Source organism: Molothrus ater, unplaced genomic scaffold, assembly GCF_012460135.2.
Source record: "Molothrus ater isolate BHLD 08-10-18 breed brown headed cowbird unplaced genomic scaffold, BPBGC_Mater_1.1 matUn_MA120, whole genome shotgun sequence".
Lineage (NCBI taxonomy): Eukaryota > Metazoa > Chordata > Aves > Passeriformes > Icteridae > Molothrus > Molothrus ater.
Window position 1 is genome coordinate 45,344 of NW_023416574.1, and position 10,921 is coordinate 56,264.

Genomic DNA, 10,921 nt, shown 5'->3' on the forward strand with positions numbered 1-10,921 from the left:
ATGAATGTGGAGACCTAATTTCAGACATTTAGGCCTGCAGAAGGATGATTATTTCCATACAAAGAAAAGCAGAGAGCCCTTTCCAGTGTTTAGAAAACAGGTGAGTTCTGGCACTCAGGAGTTAAAGACCAGCCAGACCTGTCTGTCCTGGCAGCTTTTCACTCGCAGCAATCCTTGGATACACAGAAATTTGGAGGTGGAATCCTAATTTTGGCCATGGATGCCTGGAAAAGATGGACAGTTCTTTTCCATACAAAGGAAAGCTCAGAGCTCCAGTGTTTCAGGGGCAGATGGGAGTGGCCTTCCACATTCCAAGGTCAGCCAGACCTGTCAGGTGACCCCTGGGAGGCCAAGGCAGCCACACCTATTTCATGTTCCCTTGCTTCCACAGGGCCCTGCAGTGTCGCAATGGCTCCTTGCTCCCATGAGGCCTTGCAGTGCCACAGTGGTTCTCTGGCTTCCATGAGGCCCTCAGGTGTCATAATAGCCCCTTGATGACACAAGTCCTTAAGGATCTTAATGGTCTCCATGGTTCCACAAGGCCCCACAGTGTCATAATGGCCTTTGGGTTCCATGAAGCCTGGCTGTGTCCAATGGCCCCTTGGTTCCATTGGGGCCCAGTAGTGCAACAATGATTCCCTTGGTTCCACAAGTTCCCATAGTGTCACAATGGCCCCTTCCTTCCATGAGGCCCCACAGTGTCACAATGGTCTCCATGATTCCATGGGGCCTTGCAATGCCACAATGCTCTCCATGGATCCACAGTGCCCTGCAGGATCTCAATGGCCCTTTGGCTCCAGGAGGCCCTGAAATGCAGCAATGGCCTCTTGGTTCCACAAAGCCCTGCTGCTTCACACTGGCCCCTTGGGACCATGCGGCCCAACAGAGCCACAAAGATGTCCTTGGTTCCACGAGGCCCCACAGTGTCACAGTGGCCCCTTGGATCCAGGGTACCCTGCAGGGTCACAATGTTCTCCTTGGTTCCACAAGTTCCTACAGTGTAACAGGTTCCACAAGAGCCTGCAGTGTCACCATGGCGCATTGGTTCCACAATGCCCCGCAGTGTCACAATGGTCTCCATAGGAAGGAAACAAGTGAGCCCCAGTGGGGCAGGGGCAGATGAGAGGCACTCACCAGAGGCCAAGGCTGGCCAGACTTGACTGTACAGGCAGATTTTGTCTGGGAGTAACCCTTGGATATAGAGAATTTTAGATGCAGAATCCCAATTTTGGCCATGGGTGCCTAGACAAGAAAGACAGTTCTTTCCCATGGGAATAAAAGCCCCAGTGCTTCACGGTCAGATGGGAAGTGGCCCTTGACATGCCAAATTCAGTGGGACCTGTCAGACAGCCCCCAGGAGGCCAAACCAGGCAGACCTGTCCCATGTCGGGCCAGGGCCGGGTCAGGCTTTGGTTTGTGGTGGGACAGAGCCCCACCCCCAGCCCTGGCCTGGCAGAGCTGTCAATCACACAGCAGGGGCGGTACTAACCCAGCTCTGATTGGCCCAGCTGTCAATCAATCAATCACACACTAGCAGCTGGTGCTGTGTGTCTTTCTCTGGATCTTCTGTCTTTCTGTTGTTCTCTATTTCATCTCCTTCTAATCCTACTTACCTGAAACATTTTTGGATAACTTAAAATCTTCAAAGTTTTTTAGGTTAAATGTGTGGGAATCCAGGGTACGAGGAATATTTCTCTGTCTGCTCTGAGGAATCCTGACTCCCAGAGAAACACTGCCTTGAACCTTCACCAATGGAGAGGACTTCCAAGACTTTGAGAGAGATTAGAATTTACCAAAGTGTGAAATAGATTAGAGGCTAGTATAGCATGTCACTTGGGTGAGAAATTTAGGTTTTGAGATTTTTAGTATGGTGTAGATAGGAAGCAAGATGGAGGAATTGGGGTGTAGTCCCTGTCTTCTTCTTCTTCTAGTCCATTTTCTGCAGTGTTGGTGGCACAGGGTGATTGGTCAAGGAAAGCAGAGTGCAGAGGTTATGTGGACAGTCAAGGGGAGAGGTATGGGCAGATAAGTGGAAATAATGTAGGTTTTAACAGTTAATTGGATGAGACAACCTTAAAAGACCTTGAAACCGTACATTTTGGGGCCATTTTGCGGTGCTTTTCCAGTGTGCTGAGCCTGGTGTGGACAGCAATGCAAAACTTTAGATAAGATAACCATAAACAAGAAGCTGAAGACCAAAAAAGTCCCATGCATCTCCTTTTACATGGCACAGAACTGCTACAGAGGGTTTACCCCATCAAGGGTGTCCCCAGAAAGGCCCAACATGAAACAAACATCAATAACTGGTGCCCCGACAATGTTTGAAATAAGTTGGCTTTTTTCCATAAAGTTGTTTACTGAAGGGTGTTGTCTTAATTGGCCAATCATGTGAAATGTGTTGATTAAATGGCCAATGAGGTCCACCTGTAGAAACCCAAGATATAAAAGAAGAGCATTGAAAAAACAGGTGGCTTTTAGCCCTTAGCCTTCTGATCTGAGTTGGTGTCATCTCTGATTCAGTGCTGAGATTTGGGGATCTCTGGGGGCTATTGGGGCTCCTTTCTGCACCTCGAGACCCAACAGGAGTTTCTCTAATAAACTTTACCTGAAGCTCTCACTGTGCCCATGACAGGAATCCCTGTGAGTGTCTGGGACATCCCGGCTCTTTGGCAGCCTGGGGACTCCTGGGATGTCACCATGGAGCTCCCGTGAGTGCCTGTGACAGATGGGTGCCTTTGCTCTGGGATGTCACCATGGAATGGCTGTGACTGCCTCTGACCACAGGGCTCTTTACCATCCCAGAAAGCCCTGGGAGGTCTCCATGGAGCCCCTGTCTCTGCCTGCGACATTCCAGCTCTGGAACAGCCTGGAGACTCTTGGAAAGTCCCCATGGAACCCCTCTGAGGGCCTGTGACAAATCTGATCCTTAGGAGGCAACCATCACCAGCCCCCTGTTGCCATGGTCAGTTTCCATGGCAACCATCACCAGCCCCTGTTGCTATGCTCAGTCCCTTGGCAGCTCCATGGAGACCCCATGCCAGGGGTGGTTGCCATGGACACCAGCTCAGGCCTGCAGCCAGAGCCCGTTGCCATGGCAACCATTGGCAGCCCCATCCCCAGGCTGATGGGATCCCAGAAGAACAGAATTGGCTGAGCTGGGAGGGACCCATCAGGATCCTCCAGTCCAACTGCTGGCCCTGCACAGGACACCCCAACAATGCCAGCCTGGGCCTGGCAGCGCTGGCCAAACGCTGCTGCAGCTCAGAGAGCCCTGGAGCTGGGACCCTTCCCTGGGGAACCTGGCCAGGGCCCCAGCAGCCTCTGGGCAAAAACCTTTTCCTGACATCCAGCCTGAGCCTGCCCGGACTCAGCTGCAGCCGCTCCCTCCACTCCTGTCCCTGGGCACCAGAGGGAAGAGGTTCCCACAGCCCCAGCCAGGGACCCGCTCCCAAGGCTGCTGCCATGGCCACCAGGGCTGCCACCAGCTGGGATGCTCGGTTTCCACGGGCCGGGCTTCAGGAATGGGATTCCCCAATTTCCTGCTCCTGCTAAAACCGCGCTGCCATCGCTGCCCTCCTGCCTCCCATGGAAAGCACAAAAGGCAAAGATCCCGGGCTGGGATAAGAACAATTAACTGGGAACAGCAACGAGATAAGGAACAAACAGGAATAAAAACAATATTGTCAACAGAAAGGATAAGAAAAACTATTTACAGGGAAAACTACATCAACAACTGTCTGCCTGGCCACGTATTTCATCCTGTCTGGAAAGGACACCCTTCTCCTCAGGGAGAGAGAGTCCCTTTCCTGCCCCTGGCAATGCCCTGAGGTGGGAGCAAATGTAATGACAGGGCAATGGCCAGACCCTTACGTTCTTCCATCCCACATCATGTCATTGTCAGGGGCAGGAAAAGGTGCAGGTGTCTTCCTAGCATGGATCACAGGGAATATGGATCACCAGGGCTCTTCCCAATGTGGGTTCTCCCATGGGGGATGAAGCTGGAGTGGTGCATGAAGCTGTTCCTGCAATCGAGGCATTTGCAGGGCTTCCCTTACTGGTGCCTCTGTGGGTGTCTTTTCAGATGAGAACTTCTGGGGAAGCTCTTCCCACACTGGGGACACTCGTAGGGCCTCTCCCCAGTGTGGATGCGCCGGTGGGTGACGAGATTGCAGTTGTGCTTGAAGCCCTTCCCACAGTCAGGGCAAAGGAAGGGCCTCTCCTGGGTGTGAATCCGCTGGTGTTAGAGGAGATGGGAGCTGGTCTGAAACCGCTTCTTACACTGGGGACACTCATAGGGCCTCTCCCCAGTGTGGATGTGCTGGTGCCTGATGAGATGGGAATTCTGCTTGAAGCCCTTCCCAGAGTCAGGGCAGAGGAAGGGCCTCTCCTCTGAGTGAATTCGCTGGTGCTGGAGGAGATGGGAACTTCTCCGAAACCTCTTCTGACACTGGGGACACTCGTAGGGCCTCTCCCCAGTGTGGATGCGTTGGTGGATGATGAGGGCAGAGCTGCAGCTGAAGCCCTTCCCACACTCCCCACACTCGTAGGGCCATTCCCCAGTGTGGATCATCTGGTGGCGGATCAGGGTGCTGCTCCACCTGAAGCTCTTCCCACACTCCAAGCACTTGTGGGGCTTCTCCCCATTGTGAAGCTGCTCCTGGGCCACCAGCTTTGAGCTCTGGCTGAAGCTCTGCCCACCTTCCTGGCTCAGGGTGGGTCTTTCCTCTTCAGAGCCCCCTGGGCTAGGTTTTGAGCCCCTCTTGCTGTAGAATCTCTGGGGCTTTTCCTCTATGTTGGAATTCTGCAGTGTGGAGCCACTCAAAACTGCCTCTTCCACGAGGTTTTGCTGTGGGGATTTTTCCTCCCCGGTCTCCATCCTCAGTTTCTTCCCTGGGGGAGGAAGGACAAGCAGAGGATGGGATTTGCCTCTGTGCCACAGGGAAGGGGAAGGAGATCCCCCCAGTGCATCCCCGGCAGGACGGGGTTGGCAGCAGGGTTGTCCTGCAGCCGGGGGCTGTGCTGGGCTGGGAGATGGAGCCGGAGAGAGAGGGAAAGGGGCACTGACTTCCTCCTCACCTGCCTGCGTGTCCCAGGGCTCCTTCCTCTTCCTCACAGCCTCCTCCTCCATTGAGTCTAGGTTTGGGAATGGGAAATCCTGTTCTGGGAACCAAACAAAGGGTGCACACATTGTCTTTTGTACAGGTTTTAAGGGAAACCTGGGGGAAAGTCTAAGTCAGAATTACAATTTAATAAGAAAATGAAGATCAAGGCAATGATACAGAAACGCTGCCTTAAACTGACAGAGTCAGGATATAACCTGACACCCTGCTGGTCAGGGTGGTGGCTGCAGTCCCATTAAATGGTGGCTGCAGTCCTGTTGGAGTGATGAACGTGATTCTGTCCAAGCCGTGATCCTGTAGAGGGGTCTGGTCTTCCTCTGGAGGTCCAGTGGTGGTTCTGGAGCTCTTGTCCTCTGGGAATCCAGTAGGCAAGCTGCTCCTGGTGTTGCAAGCCTCAGCTTATATCCAGGTAGGAATGCTTGGATCCTCCCCCTGGGCGGAGCATCCCACAATGGGATGATGGAATTTTATCAGTCCTGCAGTGACACACAATGGCCCATTCACAGAAGATATCTCCCCTGGAGGGCGTTATCAGAGCTGAGTCATGGAAGAGATAAAGAACACTGCCCCACCTGTTTATAGCAGTTGATGAAGATGGGGATTGAAAACATGCATTGGGTTCCATCTTACATTGCAACCTGAAACAGTGGGGGAATCCCTGCTCAGGGGGTGAACACCACCCCCCTTACCCAAACTGGCTCAGGTGTAAAACCCCCACCCCGGGAAGGCCACACCCACAGGGGACAATGTCACACTTGCCCTGCCCCAGGGGAGGTCTCTGTCCCTGTCACTCCCTTGCTGTGCCCCCTCTTCTCTTTCTTTCCATCTCTCTCTCTACCTCACATTTACACTGTTTAATAAAATTTACCTTGGATTTGGTCTTGTTAGCACCTTAATTGAGGTGGAGGCATTTCTCCGTTAATTTTCTTAACCAAATTGCAACATTATTTTTACACAGTGAGTTCAGGGCACTGTTGTCTGACCCCAAGTGCCTTTGACAACAGCATGGTTCCCTCCACTTAGGAGGTTGTGGTTCTCTCTGGAGGAACCCTTGGAAACTTGGAAACAGTCCCTCCTTCCTCCTGTGGAACTTATGGGAGAAATGATGAGGAAAATGGCTGTTGTGGGTGGCCAGTGAAAAAGAAATATTTTGTTGTCCTTCTTTGAAAAGTTTGTTAAAATCACAAGAGGGGAGGGAGCAAATGATATCAAAATGACTGATAAAGTTCATTTACTCAAAGGTGAGGAACACAGGGCTGCTAAAAGTCCTACAAGTACACCAGCTCAAGTAGCTAAATTCCCAAATAATTCCCAGGACTTTTTCGGAGAGATTTCAGAGCTGGCAGATCCCGGACTCGAGCCCCGGATATCTCCGGGCTCCCTAAGAGGAGCTTTTTCGGGGGCAGAGGAGCCGCGATCGCCCCTCGGGAGGGTCCCGGGGGTCCACGTGGGGATGGCCCGGTACCGACGGGGTGGGACATTGGTTTTGGGGATCCCCGTGAGAGCCGGGGCTGTGGAACGGGGGACCCCCGGGGCGGGGAGAGGGGAAGGGGCGATACCGGAGCTGGGGCACCCCCGGCAGCCCGGAGATGAGGCAGGGACGGGACCCCCTGACCCTGACAGGGGCGCGTCCTGGGGTGACTTCATGATGCTCGTGCCCCATCGGTCCGTTTAGCCCAGAAATGAGTTCTGCACCTTTAAGGCTGGTTCTGAGAGCCAAGGGGAGGAGGAGGAAGCTGCAGTTTGTTTTCAGACACTGCACTCACTCCTCCACATTCTGGCTCCTGGATGGACAGAGGGCGGGACAGAGCTCTCCTTTGCTTTTAGTTAGTTTTTAGATCTCTGAGGAAGAGAAGTTCCCCAAATGTGGTTTTTCTTTTTCTTTGGTGCTGTTTAAACCTGCTCTGGACTGAACACCCAGAACACCACTGGCAGCTCCCACCTGTGGCCCACCTGGCTGGGCCTGGGCTGTGGCATTTCCAGCGCTGGAGGGACTGATAAGAGACTGGTAAGAGACTGATAAGAGACTGAGTGAGCCGAGCTACAGCCCAAGGAGGGACTTTCGGAGTTTCTCATCTATTTTGGAGCAGCAGGAGGTTTATTACTTAATATTGTTCAATTTTTCTGCTGGTGAATGTTTTGCCTGTTAAATAAAGTGGGTTTTTTCCACTGTTCTCCAAGGAAATATTTTCCCAATCTTGCTGAGGGTGGGGCTGCTGAATCTGCATTCTAGAGGAAACTCCTTTTGGGGGTTTTAAACCAAATTTGCCCTAAACCAGGACAGGGTGTTGGAAAGAACCGGAAACCACAAGTGGCTGGATTGAGGCGAGGCTGGAGAGGGGGACCCTGGGACCCCAAAACCTCCAAGAATCCCTAAGCAGGACCCTGGAGAGGGGGGATCCCCAGGACCCATGGGATCCCCAGTCCTGAGATGGGGGACCACCAGAACCCCAGAGGGATGAGATTGAAAATGGGAAACTCCTGGTGGATTTTTTTATTCACTCTTGATTTTTGGACATCAGGTGACTTCTAGAGATGGACTTGGACAAGAGGAATCCCCAACCGAAGGCATTCACAGCTTGTTTTTCCCCAATCCACGATTTTCCCCAAACCTTCCCACAGTGACATCCCCCCTGTCCTGCTCTGGGTGAGCTCAGTCCCAAACTTGACCCTGATCCTGGTCTCAATCTCTCTCCACATTCACAGTTCTGTATTTATTCTCCTCCCAATCCCAGACTCGTCTAGCCCCAGACCCAATCCCAACCCCAGCCCTAAAGCCAATCCCATGTCTAGCCTTAACCCCACTCCCAACTCCAATCCAAATCTCAGCCCTACTCCAATCCCAGCCCCAATTCCAGCCCCTTCCTAAATCCTCAGCCCCAAACCAAATCCCAGGTTCAGCCCTTCTGGGGGTTTGGGGGTGTCTCTGTCCCTGTGGCCCCGATGATGTTTGGGTGGGGTCCCAGCAGGGCTGAGAGGGACAGAGACCCCCCCGGCCTCCCCAGGGGTGAGAAGGTGGCAGAGCCCCCCCAGCCCCGAGCAGCCTCAGCGGTGAGAGGGACACAGAGCCCCTGGTGCCCAGCCCTGCACAGGCATTGCCTGAGGCCAGAGGGATGGAGACCCCCCGAGCATCCCCCAGGGCCAGGGGACAGAGAGCCCCAAGCATCCCCTGGGCTGAGAGGGACAGAGACTGCCCCGAGCACCCCCTGGCACAGGGGAGAGAGGGAGGGAGACCCCCCAGGCATTCCCTGGGTGAGAATGATGGAGACCCCTGGGGAATGGCCTGGGGTGACAAGGACAGGGACACTCCTGGGGAATGGCCTGGGATGACAAGGACAGGGACACCCCTGGGGAATGGCTTGGGGTGAGAGGGACAGGGACACCCCTGGGGAATGGCCTGGGGTCACAGGGACAGGGACACCCCTGGGGAATGGCCTGGGGTGACAGGGACAGGGACAACCCCCCCAAAGCCCTCCCAAGCATCCCCCAGGGCAAGAGGCACAGAGACCTCTTGAGCATCCACTGGGCACTGGACAATATAAACTTGGCAGAAATCAAACTTAGCTTTGCATAAATCATTTTGATGAATATTTGATTGTCCCACAAGTCACATGTGATGAAAACACAAACAAATCCCAAATATGAATAAACTGACAATAGAAGCAATTCTGTGGCAGTTCCTGGTTTAATCTGTCCCTGCACAGCTCCAGCTCAGCTGCTGGCAGGTTCCAATAAAAGAAAAGTAGAAATTTGGCCAAACACTGATTATGAAAAGGAAGGGAAAGCTCTGTGTAACTGTAACAAATGTGATAGGGCTGAAGAGAATAATGATTCTCACATTTGGCAAAGAACCCAAGCCTGGGAAGTCAGGAGTTATTTGGGAATTTAGCTACTTGAGCTAGGCTTCTTGTGGGACTTTTAGCAGCCTTGTGTTCCTCACCTTGGAGTGAATGAACCTTGTCAGTGTCGCTGGTAACATTTGCTCCCTTTCCTCCAGTGATGTTAACAAACTTTTCAAGGAAGGACAACAAAATATTTTCTTTACACCGGCCACCCAAAATGGCCATTTTCCTCCTCAGGTCTCCTTTAAGTTGCTCAGAGGACGCTGTGTCCAAGTTTCCAAGAGTTCCTCTAGAGAGAAGCACAACCTCCTCAGAGGAGGGAACCATGCTGTTGTCAAAGGCACTTGGGGTCAGAGAACAGTGCCTAAACCCACTGTGCCAAAATAATGTCACAATCTTGTTAAGAAAATAATAAGAGAGATTCCTCTGCCCCAATTAAGGTGCTAATGAGGCAAAATTCATCGTGGATTTTATTAAACAGTAAATGTGAGGTAGAGAGAGAGTTGGAAAGAAAGAGAAAAGGGGGGAGAGCAAGGGAGTGACAGGGACAGAGACCTCCCCTGGGGCAGGGCAAGTGTGACATTGTCCCCTGTGGGTGTGGCCTTCCCGGGGTGGGGGTTTTACACCTGAGCCAGTTTGGGTAAGGGGGGTGGTGTTCACCCCCTGAGCAGGGATTCCCCCACTGTTTCAGGCTGCAATGTAAGATGGAACCAAATGCATGTTTTCAATGCCCATCTTCATCAACTGCTATAAACAGGTGGGGCAGTGTTCTTTATCTCTTCCATGACTCAGCCCTGATAACGCCCTCCAGGGGAGATATCTTCTGTGAATGGGCCATTGTGTGTCACTGCAGGACTGATAAAATTCCATCATCCCATTGTGGGATGCTCTGCCCAGGGGGAGGATCCAAGCATTCCTACCTGGATATAAGCTGAGGCTTGCAACACCAGGAGCAGCTTGCCTACTGGATTCCCAGAGGACAAGAGCTCCAGAACCACCACTGGACCTCCAGAGGAAGACCAGACCCCTCTACAGGATCACGGCTTGGACAGAATCACGTTCATCACTCTCACAGGACTGCAGCCACCATTTAATGGGACTGCAGCCACCACCCTGAGCAGCAACAGGGTGTCAGGTTATATCCTGACTCTGTCAGTTTAAGGCAGCGTTTCTGTATCATTGCCTTGATCTTCATTTTCTTATTAAATTGTAATTCTGACTTAGACCCTCCCCCAGCTTTCCCTTCAATCCTGTACAAAACACAATGTGTGCACCCTTTGTTTGGTTCCCAGAACAGGATTTCCCATTCCCAACCCTAGACTCAATGGAGGAGGAGGCTGTGAGGAAGAGGAAGGAGCCCTGGGATGCCCAGGCAGGTGAGGAGGAAGTCAGCGCCCCTTTCCCCCTCTCTCCTGCTCCATCTCCCAGCCCAGCACAGCCCCCGGCTGCAGGACAACCCTGCTGCCAACCCCGTCCTGCCGGGGATGCACTGGGGGGATCTCCTTCCCCTTCCCTCTGGCATGGAGGCAAATCCCATCCTCTGCTTGTCCTTCCTCCCCCAGGGAAGAAGCTGAGGATGGAGACCAGGGAGGACAAATCCCCTTGGCAGAACCTCATGAAAGAGGCCATTCTGAGTGGCTCCACACTGCAGAATTCCAACACAGAGGAAAAGCCCCAGAGATCCCACAGGAGGAGGGGCTCCAAAGCCAGCCCAGGGTTCTCTGAGGAGGAAAGACCCACCCTGAGCCAGGAAGGTGGGCAGAGCTTCAGCCAGAGCTCAGAGCTGGTGGTCCATGGGCAGCTTCACAATGGGGAGAAGCCCCAAAAATGCCTGGAGTGTGGGAAGGGCTTCAGCTGCCGCTCTGCCCTCATCATCCAGCAACGCATCCACACTGGGGAGAGGCCCTACGAGTGTCCCCAGTGTCAGAAGAGGTTTCAGACCAGCTCCACTCTCCTCCA